General features: G+C 40.1%; 1 protein-coding gene across 1 annotated transcript in view; it reads left to right on the top strand.

Annotated features, from left to right (window-relative positions):
- GALNTL6 (polypeptide N-acetylgalactosaminyltransferase like 6) overlaps positions 1 to 10,363 on the top strand; it is a 597,057-nt gene extending 586,694 nt beyond the window's left edge. The window contains exon 14 of the transcript XR_015794428.1: positions 9,649 to 10,363. The gene's annotated coding sequence lies outside the window, so the exon portion shown is untranslated. The remainder of the gene's footprint in view (positions 1 to 9,648) is intronic.
- Positions 10,364 to 17,869: the final 7,506 nt, after the last annotated feature.

Below are 17,869 nucleotides of genomic sequence, written 5' to 3'. Positions count from 1 at the left end.
AAGAAAGAATGAGAGATGTTTTAAATTGATTTCTTTGAATAGCGGTAAAGTTGAAGTATTTGAACATAATGTATAATCTCATTCATTTTGTGATGAATAAAACAACCGTCCAACATTCAAATACCTAAGTTTAGCCAGGTGATGAATAGGACTACAGAAAAAGTTGGTTATAATAGCAGATTTCAGTTGTACAATTCACCTGTGTAGCAACATGGTGAATGAAAATTTGAACCAGTGATCCAAAATATATTCCAGATTCTCCCAAGTGTCCATGTTACTGACAGGACAAATTTGAAAGTGCATTGTTAAGTTTTCTGTATTAATAGGAGCTATACTCACAAATGTAGAATTCTTTTGAAAAATAACATAATAATGGTTGCCTCTGTTCAAGCTTCAAACAGCCAATAATGACCTTAATATAGCCTTTTGTAAAAGACCCATCAAGGTTACTCTTTCATTAAATAATATAGATGGCTTTACTGTAAAAATAAAAAGCCACTGTCACTTACTCTAACACACTTGTACCCAACCTGGTCCCCTCCATATGCTCTGTGACTACAAGTTACAGTGGCTGAGAATTCTGGGAGTTGCAATCCCAACAGAAAATTATGATGCTATAATCTGGCTGCCTATATATTAAAATTCTCTTCCTCTGACAGAAAATATCCTCTGTCAAAAGAGGGGGGCCCTTGGATTTAATTTGATGGCCATATTCAGATGTGACACTAGACTATGGTTTTAGATTACACAATAGAGTCTGTTGGCTACTCCCTACTTCAGTATGGTAACAAGAATGAGTTTGGGAGGTTTCCATTCTTTTTTAATATTGAAATGCATACAAACTATAATTAATCATAATTATTGTTTATTCAACACAAATACATAAATAGATGCACAGAAATTCTGCTACTCAACAGCCTTCATCACTCTTTTTAATAGATCTTGTGTACAATTCCCATGTGAAATAAAAGTGAGATTATTTAGAAGCAGCTATAGTTAAATCAATTTCATTTTGCTTCTTGATGTTGTAACACACTCCACATGAGTGCAAAAGAGTATAAGGGTTGGCCCACGTGAAACCCAGTTATGTGGAGCAGCTTCCTAAGATGATACATTTTTGCCTGAAACAGCTCTGCAGGTGATTTCAGTGTTATTCCATAGTGGAAAGGGAGGAAGATTTCATGGAAGATACATAAAGACACCTGAACTGCACTGCAATCTGCGCGTGCATCTTCACAGACGTTTTTCCAGTGGCAACCAATTTGTACTGATAAAAACTGCTGCTGGGGATCTAAGAGAAAAGGTGGTCTGAGAAAAGGTGATCAATGCATGAATTGTAGCAAGCAGGTGGATAAATGGCACGAAAAGACATGCTTGCCCATTCTAGTATCCCAATGTTCTTAATTTTCAATTAATATTTTTTAAAAACTGATAATTTTATCCAGCAACTTTAATTTTCATAATTTTGAAGGTCTAGTTTCTTGGAATGCTTCAGTATTATAAATATTAAACAACATAACTGGAAAATGTTACTGGGTGGTATTGTTCAGGCTGATAGTCAGGCCAAAAAGCATAGTAGCATCTGAGAATTTGTTCAGCATCAACTGTAGATCGCTGTCTTTGTGCACCAGGAACGCACAGACATCAGCAACGAAGTTTCTTGAATGACTGTATGGAGGCACTTCGTCTGTGTGTTCATGCAGCCAAGGTCAAAGAGAAAGCTGTCCAATTGGTACCTCATGTACACTCCCTTCTTCAGACCCTGGACAGCATGTGACAACATGCAAGCAAAGAACATATTGAGCAGGACTGGGGCTAGCACACAACCCTGTTTTACCTCATTAGAAATGGCAAATGCAGCTGATGTATCACCGTTGTAAAGAACCTGTCCTGTCATTCTGTCATGGAGTAGCTGAATCAACTTCACAAATTTCCTCAGACATCCATAACATCTCAGGATGATTCAGAGAGCGTCCCTGTTTACAGTGTCAAATGCCTTTGTCAGGTCAATGAAGACAGAGTAAAGAGGCTTGTTCTGCTCGATGCACTTCTCCTGGACTTGCCTCATGGCAAATATCATGTCTGTGGTACTCTGTTCTTGCTGAAAGCTACACTGCACCTCTGGGAGGATCCTTTCCAAGACAGTGACAAGTCTGTTCAGGAGAATGCAGGCAAAGATCTTGCCTGCAAAGGACAGCAGTGAAATACCTCTGTGGTTTCTGTGGTCTGATTTGCTTCCCTTAATTTTGTAGAGAGCCACAAAGAGGGCATCACAGAAGTTTTCAGGCATCTCCTCTGTGGACCAAATGTCTTACAAGATGTGTTGGAATGCCTGTAAGGCATTTGGGTCTAGTGCTTTGTAGATCTCAGCAGGAATGCCATCCTGTCTTGTTGCTTTATTTGAGTTCATCTGTGAGATCACTTTCTTGATCTTATCAGTAGAGGGAGGCAGGTCTAGGGCATCCAAGACTGGCAACTGAGGAATCTGCTGTAAGACATCATGATTAGCTGTGGATGCCCTATTGAGTAGGTTGGAAAAGTGTTCAGCCCAGTGTTTTTTAGTCCTTCCTTGTCTTTGATCAGGCTCACCAGACGACAGCAGGGGGGAGAATCCTGATTTAGAAGGATCATAAACTGACTTTATGGTGCTGAAGAACTTTCTGGTGGCATGTGTGTCTGCATAGCATTCTACCTGTTCAGCCTTTCTCTGCCACCATTCATCCTACATTTCTCACAGTTCTGTCTGCACTTTGAACTGCAGATGCTTAAACTTGTCTTTCTTTGAGACAGATGATGGATTGTTATGTCAGTCTGTATAGTCAAGTAGGTGCCAGTGTTTGGACCTGGGATACATTCAGGTAGTTTTGTACTTTTGCAAGTCTGAACATCGTGTTAGTGATGCACAGGTTGTGCTTGGCACACTGGTTCAGAAGCAGCAGGCCACTGCTATTTAGTTTTCCCACCCCATGTTTCCCAAGGTCTGCATCCCAGTTGTCACTGTCTGTCCCCACCCTAGCAGTGAAGTCTCCCAGAATGACCAGTTTGTCACTGGTGGGGGTTGTTTGAATAATCTGGTCCAGGTCCTCATAGAAACCTTCCTTGCCTTCATCTTGACTCATGAGAGTTGGTGCGTAGGCGCTGACAATGGTGATATACCAGGATTGGCTGAGAGGAAAGCAGAACTTCTTAATGCGCTCATTTATTCCAGTGAGTAGAGTAGAGATGTTCTTCAGCAGACCAGTTTTGATTGCAAAACCTACTCCATGATTGTCAGGCTGTGGTTTTCCTTTCCAAAAGAACATAAACCCACTCGCTGCTTCCTGTAATGAACCCTCGTCTGTCAGCCTGGTCTCACTGAATGCAGCAATGTCAAGGCTATAACAAAAACTCTATCATGCACATGTTTTTGTTGTGCAATTGATCTTCATCTACAGCTCATCTGCAAATCATCTCAGTCCAAACCTAATTTAATGGGGGATGGTGAAGCAACAGGTGGAGATGAGTTGCAGTTGTAGTCACAAACCCGCATGTGGTTGGCCCTTGGATCAGTGGCCATTCATCTCAGTACCCAGGGCAGCAGAGATGTCCAACAGCATCCAGGGTGACTGGACAGCCCTTCTACAATAGTACTGCCCATCCTCGCATGAGGGAGGGGGTTAGAAAAGGTACCCTAAACATTGCCTGCCCCACAACAGCTGGCTAACTAACCACAGCTGGCAGATCATCTCCTTAGCGATTGAACATCAAGAAAAATGAATCAATGAAAACTCATATTTGGAGCCTGGAACATCCAAACTTGCTGAATAGAAACAAGGTGTCAAGGCCTGAAAGATGAACAGCACTCATAGAAGCCAAACTTCACCATTATAGCACTGAAACTGCTGCAGACCAGGACATCTAATGTCTTGTCATGCTCCACAACACCTGCTGGGCCTGCCTTCTTGACCACTGGACTGTTAAGCAGTCTCCTCTGCTCAATCTGCCATAGCCAGACTTCACATGCTGGGATAAACAAATCTACTATCTCACCAAAGTCAAAGACCCGTTGGCTACCCTCACCTGTTTTGGCCTGTTTGCTAAGATAGTTTACTGGGGTGTGACTGCTGCACATGTTACACCTACTTGGAGCCACAGATGAGGGCTAAGCCCCAGGCGGGGACCAAAGGTGAATAAGTAGCCCTAGAAAGGGCACCACAGGCCCCTTTACCAGAAGTGCTACCCCTTCCTGGACACCCCACACACTCCTGATGATTCACAGGAAAAAACTATCATCCCATATTTCCACCCCATATTTTTGGGAACAAAAAGTCCACATGGTCACAATCATAAGATTTCTTACAATATAATGGGAATGAAACAAATTTGTAAGTTTTATTGTGTTCTGCCTGACAGCTGATAAATTAAGGCAGCTTTCCCCAGGATAGTATCTTCTAGATGAATTGGGAATGGGACTATGATAAATAGAATTCTCAGTCAACTGGGAGATGTTCCAATACATCTGTAGAGCCCCAGTTTGGGTTTTACATACCACGATTTTAAATATGACTCAAGGATATGACATGCATAATAGAGCTGTACAGTGGTTCAGACTCAGATGCCAAAAGCTGCTTCACAGCATGAAGGGGCACATACAGTATGTAGCATTTGCCTACAATTTCTTCCTAAAGCTGCATCTTTTCCTAAGGTCTCATGGCTTGCCCTCTGCAGCTACTACATACTCCTGGGAAAAGACATGTGAGGTTTCAGGAGTTGCAGACAGATACTATTAACATCCCTCTTCACACTCCAAAGCACCTTTTGCCTTGAAATCTAGGTGCTGCGCAGCCCTAACAGCTAGATCGTGCCAGGGTGAATGGACTCTGCTCAAAACTTCCCTATTTTAATAACCTAGTGTAGTCTAGCAAGTAGGCTTAAATGTAAAGATGTAGAACCTTAGACATATCATGAATATTATCTTAAAAATAACATAATCACGAGATTAGAACATTGGCCTATGGATTCATCTGGGCTACAAAAATCAGTACGAGCACTACGTGGCAGCAAAACACTGGAATTAGCCAAGAGTATGTTTGTACTAAATTTGATTAAAGACACTGTAGGAGGACAGCGTGTTAGTCTGTTATCCAAAAATCTGAGGGGGTCTAGAAGCACCCTTTCACCCCCACACATTTCATTAAAAGGCATAAGCTTTCCTGAATTGCAGTTCACTTCATCAGATACAATGGATGGGTGAAATGATGTAGGATTTACTTGATAAGGTACTTGTAACTTGTCTCAATTTAAATCCTACATCAATGCTACCAGAATGTTCCTGATTTTTAAATTTGATTTAAGTCACTCTTAGCCCTACCTTCCTCACTGCTGGATGTTGGGGGGCTTGAGGGGGAGGGAACAGGTCTTGCATAGCTCTTAGATATAAATGCATACCAAATTAAAATACTAAAATACTAAATATCAAATCTTGATATGTAGAATAAATGTATTCCTATTCTTTTTGGCTTACTATCTTAATACATTCAGATATATATGGGAAAATGGAGAGACCTGTTCACAAATAGTTTGTAAGATTTGGTATTACTAAACACTTCTGTACCATATAGTCTTTCAGTTTAATGTTTTCCTAACACCAGAATACCAAGTCAGAGCAATCATTTCAAAAATATATCATTTTCTTCTCTATGTGATATAACTGATACTCCTACTTTTTATTGCAAAATTTGCCTTCTCTCATCTCTTGCAACTATTTGCTCAGAAGGAATTTCTGTTCCTAATTCTTCCACTGAGGAAGTACAGTGAGTGCTGAATTCCCTATATTTTCCTAGATGTGTGACCTTTACACAATATATGCAATGGCATATTCCTGACAATTAGAATCACCAGTCATAGGTCCATAGACATTTCTTGCTTATTTGTTCCATGCTCATAGCAACAGTGTCCATCATCCTCTTTTGTTCTTTATAAGATATTTGTAATTCCCTTATAAACAAAAAGTTCCCTGATTCCTCACTATATTTAACAGAGTGTATAACAGTGCCCTACCCCTCAGATGAATAAAACTCCAACAATAAAATCCTTTTCAGAATATGTACCAAAAATGCGCAGGTTAAATCTGTGGGCTGGTTGTAGCTCACTGAATGATCATTTGTGGCTGCCTAGATGGAAATAGAAATTTCAATACCTGTGGGGGAGGCTTTATCTAAAAGTTATAGGTGCCTTAGTTAGTTACCATACTGGCCTTGTTCACACAACACATTTAACTGGGTCAATGGGAGCTATTAATACGTTGTGCAGACGTCAAGAAAGAGTTGATAGAGCCAATTAGTTAAACAGCAGGGTTAGCTCAAATTAGCTCTCAAAAGATCCAGTCATCCACAAGTTCATACAATCTCCACCCTGTGGCTGTGACATGAGAACACCAAAAGCCAGTTAAAGCCACATTTTGTTTGTCCGGTTCAAGAAAAAGGGCAGCTGAACACCCAAGACTTTTCATTATGGAACTCACGGCAAAACCATCCCAGACATAGATGGTCTGCAGCAGCCAAGTCATGCCTACTACTGCTTTAATAGGAAAGGGCACAGTGGTATGATGAATTGTTTACAGTGCTTTCCTAGTAGAAGGATTATAAGATGTTTTAGAGTTCTTGTAGAAAGTTAGACTCTGTATTTCCCTAGATTATGCTAGCTGACTCGCCTAGTGTGAGGATATGCTGCCAAAACCACTAGTAAAGATATTTGACTTGGCTAGTAGCTGACTTGATTAAGTGTGAAATAGATCCAGTGATTACTGTTGTCTGTCAAACACCAGCAGATAGGATTTATATACTATGCTAAGCACAGTGTCTGAACCCAGCCATTATTCAGTAAGCCATTATAAAATAAACTATGGCTTAGTGGATGTATGAAACCAGCCCTAGTGTCAAGATACATGGAAAAGCAAGCCATGATTGTACAAAGCCCAAAAGCATGGTGCTAGAGTAGCCTTTCCCACCAAGATCAATCCACCAGATGTCTGTGCCTTCCGTGGGAGGTATAGTCTTTCTTGGGTTCAGAAAGGCAATGCTGTAGGGAGTATCAAGACATTAATATCCCTTTCTTCATCCTGCTGTGCCTTTCCCCATTGACTTTAACCAGAATAATTTGGTGTTGTTTTCATCAGTGCTTCTTTATAGCACCATTCTTCTCCTTGAACTTCAATTAACTAAACATTGGTTATCAATAGCTTTAAATATATAGGTGAAAATCCCCATTAAAATAACATATGTATGCTATTCTAAACACTCAAAAACAAGCCTGGAATCACACTCTAACTAAACATATCAGCAAGTCATGACAAATGACTATCAAGTCGACAGCCATTTTAATCACTCCAATTATTCAACTGTCTGAGTCTAATTCATTATAGGCAGTTCAATTTTGTTTGCCTTGATTAATATAAAACTGGCTGCTTTAGCATTTGACAAAACAAAGCCTAGCAGAGAAATATGCATCAGATCTCAAAGAGCCTGGAAGAATTATGATTACTAAACTTCCTTTCACAAATGAGTAATAAGTATCAGTTAGTAAAATAATAATTATCTACTTAAGGATATGATCTGCCTAGAACAGTATCAATTTTAAGATAAATAGCAACATGTGAAGCAGACCCTATCAGAATTACAAAAGCATTTTTCTTTGTTATTTAATTAATTAACAGCCTGCAGAAACCAACTGTACAAACATCAAGGGGAAAAAAATTCCTAGATACAGAATTATCTTCTGATTAACTACTATAATGGGGAAAACAAGGTTTCTAAGAGAAGTTTGAGAATTTATCTCAAAGTCAAGGTCAAATCAGAAAAAAGAAAAATGCTTGAGAAGGGGCTGCTAAAAGCACCTAATGTTACTTATTACATAAATATATCATATTTTCTCCAAGCAAAGTCCTTTTTCAAGCAATTGTGAGATAAGCTAGGTGGAGAGGCAGTTAATGAAGCTATCCAGTAAATAGAAATTTGGATCTGGTTTCTCATTCCTAATATAATTTTCGTCAGTAGTTAGAAATAAGCTTTATGAGCTTCATGGGACTTACTGTTAAATATAGTAAGCCACATCAAGTTACATAGTTTTATAAAAAATGCAGATAAATGCAATAAAAAATCAGTTGCTTACTAATTATGCTATATAAACCAACTTTTGATACATAATTACATTCATATATTCTAAAACAGCCCCATTAAAATCAGTGTAACAAGTTAAGTCATGACTAACATATCCCATTGAATTCATTGGAATTACTCTATGACCCAACTCCCAAATAGAAATACTGTGAAATAACTAGAATAGGAATGGGAAGTCTTTGATAGTTGCATCCCTGAGAGACTAATACTGTAATTAGGGGAGTATATGCCAACAGTGGTTGAGGCCTAACCAAGTTGTGAGTAGAGGCAATACTTCCTAAACCTCTGTTTTTTCTATTTCTGATATCCCTGCCTTTTTTGTTCTTTCTGACATTTCTCTCCTTCCTTTCCCATGCACCCGTGCTGGGTCAGCTTGCTCATGTCAATGGTCTGAACTGACTGGTTAAGAAGAGCTCTTCAAATCTGGATGAAATTAGAGGGCCTCATGTGGGCCTATAGCCACAGGTTGCCCTGTTCTGAATCTGAATCTTAACTGCTGACTCTGATAAACAATGCTACCAGAAGGTATATCGTTCTACTTCCTTTTGGTAGCATTGTTTGTCAAAAATCTCAGGCAAGCTGCAAAGGTAAAGTATAACATAAACACACACATGAGGCTGAAAACGCTTTCCTAACTAAAAAACTAGATTGAAGTAAGTTTTCTCAGAAAAAGGAAGCAAAGTAGCTAGTGCTAAAGAAAGCAGTAAAATTGGCTTACGTTCTGAAAGGAATCGTGGAATTACAACCATCCTGGAAATGAGATAGGTTAGTCCACAAAATTTCTGTGAGCATCATAAAAACCTCATGCTGGTCCCACAATACATTCTATACATTTTCTAGAGTTTGACAGTTCTTCAAGAGACATAAGGAAACACATTCTTAAGCAGTTAATAGGGACCAATCTGTCCATCATCTAGCTAGAAATGCACGCTAAATGTACATGAGTCATTTTCAGTGAAGTTTGTCACAAGGAAAAGGAATGTAGCAGCAATAGTAATTCACCTTTTAGTTTTGAGAAGAAATCATAGATCCAAATGCAATTAGGGAATTAAATTTCGGCTTGACGGCGTACTGGAAATTAAGAAGAAAAAAAGCTGAAATTTGCCTGCATGTATCTTCTGTCCTTTTTTTTTTTTTTAATTGAATTAGTTTTATTGGGATTTTAAGCTTAGGTTAGTACAGTCAGTGCACATCTTATCTTATACTGTTTTTCCTACACATAATTTCACAATGGTCGCCTTTCAGCTATTACTTAATGGTGCCACATAATTTTATTGCAAGCACAGAGGCCCTTAAAGGCTATTCTCCAACTGTCTTCAGTAGATAGCCTCTTTACCACTTTCATTTTAATGGCATGTCTTCTGATGTATCAGATGAAACAGCTGGGGCAATTGGCATTATCTTTCATATCCTGACCCCAGGTTTCTCCATATAGAAGTTCTTTGGATGCAATTATAGTTTCAATTAACTGGTTTTATCTTTCTTTTAACAGATCAAGTGGGAGAATGCTCTAAGAACTAGCTTAGAAATATTATAAATAATCTATCAAGTTAATCAAGTGGAAAAACAAGTGAGAATTTGCATCTTTACCGCAACAGCACAATGCTATTATTTCTGCTATAAAGGTCACAGCCCAATTTTTTGACAGATGCTGTCTTCCATTCAAAAATCATCCTCTCCCTTTCCATGAATTTGGTGGAATGACTTTATATATATCAGCTCAGATGTCAGTTCCAAAGTCCTATTTGCGTGCTTGTCTGTTTGAACAATTAGGCTGTTGAACTACAGGCGTAGCAGTTTATTTCAACTGTGCCTATGTCTTTGGCTCTCTGTTCCTGGACAAGATGTAAGGTCCAAAGTTCTTCAAGTAAATATGTATGTTATAGTTCCTATATAACTGGTATTAGTTTATTTTAATTACTTTCTGTTCGTTATGGGATGAAAGTTATTTGTGATTAGTGTTATACAGATACTTACTAATTGTTATAGTGTCTAAGAGTTTAGAATGATTATATATTGTGAATTTGTATACTGAAAGCAGCCTACGGAGGATTTGATCCTAAAAGACCATTTATAAATGGTTTAACAAACATCTAAATAAACCATATAGCAGGGGAAGAAAGAGTGCTGAATTCTTGTTGACATTTGGTTTGAAACAATCAAGCATGCAATAAAAATAATTGTCCAAACTTGCCAAGAGCATTTAATAAAAATACAAGTTAATAAAAAATTAAATCAAAGAAGTATTTATTTTTACAACCATCTTCCAGAAGTCAAATACAGGTAGTCCCTGGGTAAAGAATGCCCAGTTTACAGACGACCCATAGTTAAGAATGGAGCCTGTTGTTGCAAAATTTGAATTAAATACACAATGATTCAAGTTAAATACACAATAGTTCAGGTTCATTATTTGTGAACTCAATACTACTTACACATTATTATACAACAATACTGTTCCAGCTTACATGCAAATTCGACTTAAGGACAAACCTTGGGAACAGAACTCATTCTTAAGTTGGGGACTACATGTACAATAAAACATGTATACACACACACACACACACACACACAATTGATATACAAGTATATTAATATATATATTCCTACAAAGATAGGAATAAAAAGGTATAATAAAATAAAATAAAGAATGGTATCCTAGTCAGACAGAAGGAGTGACAAGTAGAGGTCCTCTCTAGCTTGGAATTTCACCAGGATGGGTTGGATGAAAATCATCAGGGATTCCCTGTAAAGAGAGCGGAAAAGAAACATTTCGCTCACATTCTACTGAGCCATCCCCACAAAGCCCTATGGTCTGATATAAAGGATTTTTTTTTTTTGTAATGCCCCAGTAAAACAACCTGGCCAAAGACCCATTGAAACTTCAAAACCATAATAGAAGAAAGGCAAGAAGCTGGTTGAAAAAAAATCCCACCACCCATAAGATAAGGAACCAGGCTTAGACTGATTTGAAAATCAATATCCCAGATATGCTGTTTTAGAACTTTTCTGTTGCTTTCAACAAGAGACCTGGGGAATGGAGCTTGCCAGTAGTGTTTTTTGGCCAGGTTGACTTAAAATAATCTCAAAGAGGAACAAACCCACTGAATAGCTTTAAGGAGAAATTAAGTTTATATCAAGCTCTAGCATCTACAGAAACCAAGAACATCTCTAAACATAGAACAGTATTCTTAATACATTTTGAGACAGCCACAATAACTCTGACAAACTTACTGTATTATTTCAAGGATGTCAAGCTTTGTAAAAGTACAGACATGGACACCATAGAGAAGCTGAGAGATGACTTTGGCTAAAAAGATCTTGCAAGCTGCATGGATGAAATGTGCTCCGTCTGAGTGGAAAAAAATAACAAGATATTTGAAGAGCTACACTGAGCATCACCAGCCATGTAGGAAAAACGTTATCTCCAGAGCAATGAGGGCTGGAACAGCACTCCATGATATTTATAGGTATGGACCTGCTTGATAGAATTTCCATTAATTAGCCAATTATGGATTTTGTAATAGTTCCATGCAAACATCAAGACTTTCATTTTTTTATGGTTCATAACAAGTTTTTCTTCAAGACAAAAAGAGGCCAATGTCTTCAATACTCTTCTCATTTCAACTTGGGAGACATTATTACAACATCAGCTGCAGGCAAAAGAATTAGAACCACTCTAACTTCTAATGTAGGAGGTGATGATTAGGAACCAAGAAGACCTGGATGGATGGATGGATGGATGGATGGATGGATGGATGGATGGATGGATGGATGGATGGATGGGAAAAAAATCCCCTCTCACCTCTATTGGCGGTATATGTCTTCCTCAATCTCGGTTCCTCTACCAGAGGTCTGGGAATTTGAGGGTTCTGAGCAGTATCTTAGCTGCTCCTAGCACTGCACTCTTCTGAACAGAGAGCTCTGATGCCTGGAATCTGTTGGAGCCACTGTCTCAGCTTAGGAGTCAAAGCCCCGAGTGCTCCTACCACCATTGGGACCACTTTGGCCTTTACGTTCCTCTCTAGTTCTTCCTTCAGGCCCTGGTACTTCTCCAGCTTCTCAAATTCCTTCCTGATGTTGCTGTCACTTGGCACTGATACATTTATCACCACTGCTGTCTTCTGGTCCTTGTCTACTAGCACAATGTCTGTTTGATTGACCAGTACCTGCCTGTCCATCTGGATCTGGAAGTCCCACAGGATTTAGTCCTGTTATTCTCCATTACCTTCTGTGGGATCTCCCATATGGACTTGGGAGGGTCTAGCCCATACACTATGCAGATGTTCCTGTACACTATGCCATCTACTTGGTTGTGCCGTTCAGTATATGCTGTTCCTGCCTACATCTTACACCCTGCCACCATGTGTTGGACTGTCTCTGAGACTTCTTTGCACAACCTGCACCTTGGGTCTTGTCTAGTGTGGCAGACCCCTGCTTCTATGGATCTGGTGCTTAGTGCCTGTTCTTGTGCTGCTATGATTAGTGCCTCAGTGCTGTCTTTTAGTCCAGCCCTTTCCAGCCACTGGTAGGATTTCCCAATGTCAGCCACTTCAGCTATCTGTCAATGGTACATCCCATGCAAGGGCTTGTCTTGCCATGGTACTTCCTCCACTTGAACTTTGTCCCATGTCTGCTGCTACCTCAGGCATTCTCTCAGCAGCTCATCTTTGGGTGCCATCTTACTGATGTACTCCTGGATGCTCTGGGTTTCATCCAGGACAGTGGCTTTGACACTTTCAGACCCCGTCCGCCCTCTTTGCAGCTGGTGTATAATCTCTGGGTGTGGAAACCTCTGTACATTGTGAGGAGCTTCTGGGTCTTCACATCAGCAGCCTCCATATCCTCCTTTGGCCAGCTCATTATACCAGCAGGGTATCTGATGACTGGCAGGGCATATGTGTTGATGGCATGGATCTTGTTCTTCCCATTGAGCTGGCTCTTCAGGACCATCCTTTGGTGGTACTTGGATGTTGCTGTATTCCATGCCTCCTCATCGTGGTCCCCATGTGACTGTGGGATACCAAGGTACTTGTAGCTGGTTTCTATGTCTGCTATGTGGCCCACTGCTAGTTCCACCCCATTGGTCTTAACTACCTTCCCTGTCTTTACTATCATCCGGACACTCCGTTCTCCAGTCTGAATGACATCCCAATGTCCTCACTGTAGATCCATGTCAGGTGGATCAGTGAGTCAATGTCTTGTTCACTCTTAGCATTCAGCTTGATGTCATCCATGTAGGGGAGGTGGCTGATGGTGATTCCACTCTTGAACTTATACCCGTATCCAGTTCTTGTGATTATCTGGCTGAGGGGGTTTAAGCCTATGCAGAACAGCAGTGGGGACAGTGCATCACCATGGTATATGCTGCACTTGATGGCCACTTGTGCAAGCTGTCTTGAGTTGACTTCCAGTGTTGTCTTCCACAGTGCCGTTGAGTTCTTGACGAAAGTCCTTAGTGTCCTGTTGACTTTGTATAGCACCAGGCATTCACAGATCCATGTGTGTGGCATTGAGTCATAGGCTTTCCTATAGTCAATCCAGGCTATGCTCAGATTGGTCTGCCTAGATCTTGAGTCTCAAGCGACTGCTCTATGAGCAACTGGTGTTTTGAGCCTCTGGTGTTCCCAATGCCCTTCTGAGCTGTGCTCATGTACTGGCCCATATGGTCTTGTAGCTTGGCGGCTAGGATGCCTGATAGAACTTTCCATGTTGTGGGAAGGCATGTTATTGGCTGGTAGTTGGATGGTGCTATTCCCTTGTGAGGGTCTTTCATGATCAGCACTGTCCTTCCTTCTGTTTGCCAGTCTGGCATTCATACACTGCTATTAGTTTCTTTAGCCAGTAGGTGTGGATCATGTCCAGGCCAGGTGCTGTCCAGCTCTTCATGATCTTGACCCGCTGTTGGATGTCTGCTACTGTGATGGTTCCTGTTCTGGGAGATTGCTGTGGTCTGCTTTCAGGTCCTGCAGCCACGTTACATTGGTGTTATGTGTCTTCTCTTTCTCCCATATGTTCTTCCAGTACAGTTCAGTTTCTGCTGCTGGTGGCTCAGCTGTTACTGTGTGGTTGCACTGCAGTTGGGAGTACACGTTGGATGGTTCTTTGGAGAAGAGGGCATTTATCTTCTTGGCCTCTGCTTCTCTAGTGTATCTCCTTAGCCTGGTAACCAGTGCTGTGAGCCTTTGTTTAGCAGTCTCTAGGGCTTCAGATGGAGTCAATCCCATGTATTTTTTCAGCAGCCTAGTCTTATCCTTAATCTCCACATCCTTCTGTAGTTCCACCAGCTGACTAACTTCTCTCCGAGTTGCCTTGATCTTAGCCTCCAACCTCATTTCTCTGGAAGGGCGGGGGGGTATGTACTGCTGTTCTTCTTGATCGTGTAGCCCAGCATTTTCAGGATTACAGCAGCTGTAGTGTATACCAGTTCATTAGTTTGCGTTATGGTGGTACTAGGGTTTGTCGTGAGGGCTCTATTGGCATCTTCTAGCATACTATCTGATGGTACTTCTCCACTGAACAAGTGTTAGAGTCCCCAAGGTGCTTGGTGCTTGGGGATTTTAATTTATCACCAGGTCACATTGGGTCTGGGGCTGCTCTGGAGTTTGTGGTCTCCTTGGCAGCCATGGACTTGTCCCAAGTCATTGACAGCCCAATGTATACCAGCAGCCACAAGTGGGATCTGGTTTTTTGTCTCAAGCAGTGGAAATGTGATCTGGCAGTGGAGGACATTGACATCAGTCTGTTGCCATGGTCAGATCACTCTCTGGTTGCCTTTCAACTCACTGGAGACATTTGCCTATGTAATACCTCTGCTTTGCAAGTTGCACTGGCTGCCAGTTTGCTTCTGGGTGCAATTCCAGGTGCTGGTTGTTACATATAAAGCCCTACATGGCACAGGGCTTGGTTACTTGAGGGACCACCTAACTCCCATAGTATCTGCCTGACCAATTTAATCTGGCAGAGTTGACCTGCTCTAGGTTCCTTCAATTAAATAATGCCATCTATTGGCAGCCCAGAAGTGTGCCTTTTCTGTTGCAGCTCCTGCCCTCAGGAATGAGGTTCCCCCAAGATATGGACAGCCCCCACCCCTGCTGGTGTTTCAAAGGTCTTGAAGACCTGGCTTTTTGCCTAGGCCTTTGCCAAGGGTGAATGAAGCCCCCTTTGGATTTTGTGGGTTTGTTTCTCTTTCACCCTGTTCATTTTTTGTCATCCTTGTCATCTTTTATTTTAGCTGTTATTGTAATTTTTTTTTGCTTTTTGTTTTTAATGTTTTTACTTATGAACTGTCCAGAATCATTGGGAGTCAGGCTGCATATGATACAAATGTTAATAATAATTATGATAATGATGATGATAATGATGCTAAAATACACACCCGCCTCACTCTACTCTGTGTGAGCTCCAGAAAGATGTCCTCAGATGAATATCTAACTCTCAAGGAGGTGTTACCGTAGGGAGACTGACTAAGAAGCAGCAGCCTTTTTTCTATTGACCAGCCCCTTCGTTTTTCCCACAGCCTCTCCCTTGGGATCAAATAAAAAGCTGATATGAAATCAACAAGGCTTCAGAGAGAGAATATCTGGGTTGGGAAGAATATTTTTCAGTTAAATGGTAAAAACCAGTCATTAGTTTATTGCTGATTGGTCCCCTCTAATATTAGCCTGCTTCTCACCAAGAATATTTTTACCAATTAATATAAATTTAAATGAAAATATAAGTGGGCCAATATGAATATTATTCTTAGTTATGCTAGGATTCCTCAAAGACGAAATGTGGTACAAACTGGAATATATGTCTCAATATTATTCATTGCCTGTGATCCCAGTCTTTTTTTACTACATACAAGTGAGATCAGCCCATACATTTTGCCCACGTTGTGCAAAAAGGCTAACACCATTTTTTAAAAATCAGAGGTGACTATGTAAAGTGTAGTTACATCGTTATTATGCACTATATTTCAAATCATTCTGGAAAAGCAAAAGATAAGCAAGTCGTTTAAAGAAACATTAAAAACAACTCTGGAATAACTCTGCTTGTGCTAACAGGAATAAAAGAAAACTTTGGGAGAATAAATAAGAAGCAAAGGATAAGACCAATACAACAACAAAATTGCACTAGAGGTAATTGGAGAACCTTACAATTCAGGCATAGTCAAAGCTGTTTATCAGCTGTTCAGTTCTGGAAGCCTGTTCAGGATGAAATGGAAGGAGGTCCATTCATGGAATGAATTTTATTGATTTTTATTGATTGTGTTGATGTGTTCCTGAGAGATCGTCAAACAGGCAATTATGTTGATCAGAGAGGTAAGTATTGGTGCCAGAAAAGATGCTGTCACAATCTTAAATTAAGTTAATTCTGGCCTGAATGCTAAGCCAGCAGTTTCAGCCATAGTTGGTTTAACCACTATTCCATGCAATATAATGAGTCATGCTGAAACAAGAATTGTTGTTGGAAAAAAATCAAACAAAAGGGGGAAAAAAACCTGCTATTCCAAGTGCTAGGATTGTTATCCCATTGGCGCTTATTCATTTGAACAGTTTCATGTGCAATGAGTTATGGCAAAAGGAAAGATTTCAAATGACAAAATGTGCCACTGAATGTGCCTCAAATAACATATTGTTCATATCAATGCTGTACTTGGTGTCTGTTTTCCGGAGAGGGGGGGCCACTACACCAGTTAAGGGAGGGTAACATGAAATTACACTTTCCTGGGTGCTACTGATATATGGCCTTTGAATTCAGTTGCATTTTAGTGGAGAAGTCAGAAAGCAGACCTATTTGTATACTTCATTCAAACATATTAAATGTAGATTCAAAATGACAGCGTTAAGGGACCACAGAGAGTTTGTTCAAAATGTAAATTGAACGACAGAACATTTAGCTTCCATACAGACTTCAGGAATATAAATCGCAACACTGAGTCAGGATATGGATTCACCTACTGCACCTCAGTATATTCCAGCTCTAGCTGCTGAAGCCAAAGACTGAACCATCGATCATCTTTATGCCAGGCATGTATTAATAATCTACTGTCCCTTATAGGTTCTACTCTGCATTGGATTAAAACCCAGAATTCCACTGAGTGGGTTCTGGTGCAAAAGAGTCACTTCAAATTTAAAAATTCAGAATCATAAATTTATGCTGAATGCAAGATGCTCATAAATTCCTTGAATGCAAAAGTCCACCTCTTGTTAATCCATGGCTTTTTTTTTAAATTATATAATTAAGTTAAGTAAAAAGGATCATTTCATTGCAGCTGCACTTAAAACTACAGCCTTATTCTTGGCAAATTGCCCATCAATCTACTAGTAAAGATAGATCTATCTGATATAAATATCCAGGGAAAAAAAGCTATTGAGAGAGGCTTTTCAGTCAAGAGCAAGTTTACTTAAGGAAATGTGGAAATTCCCCCTTTCCTGATCTAAATCATTTAGAATATATTGAGAGTTACCCCATCTGGACTGCAAAACTCCATATGACCACTATATGGTAGCAAAGAGATACAGAAGATTCCAATTCTTTGTGGTTTCTGGGGGTTTTGCAGCCAAAATGGGGTTGCCCAGATAAGCATTGCACTTACATCTTTTATGATTCTATGTTATTCTATCCTCGCAGAATGGAACTTGGAAATGCCAACCTAAGACATTACCCTTCATACGGTGCATCTTAGTCCTTAGTCCAGCTGTAGCTAAGAGTAATTTACCAGGATTATA

The sequence above is a fragment of the Python bivittatus genome, unplaced genomic scaffold (genome assembly GCF_059951505.1).
Source record: "Python bivittatus isolate LINGU-HERP-01145 unplaced genomic scaffold, Pbiv_v1 ctg000070_np1212, whole genome shotgun sequence".
NCBI lineage: Eukaryota > Metazoa > Chordata > Lepidosauria > Squamata > Pythonidae > Python > Python bivittatus.
Note: the sequence above shows the minus strand (reverse complement) of the source record. Positions and strands in the feature narration are given on the sequence as shown.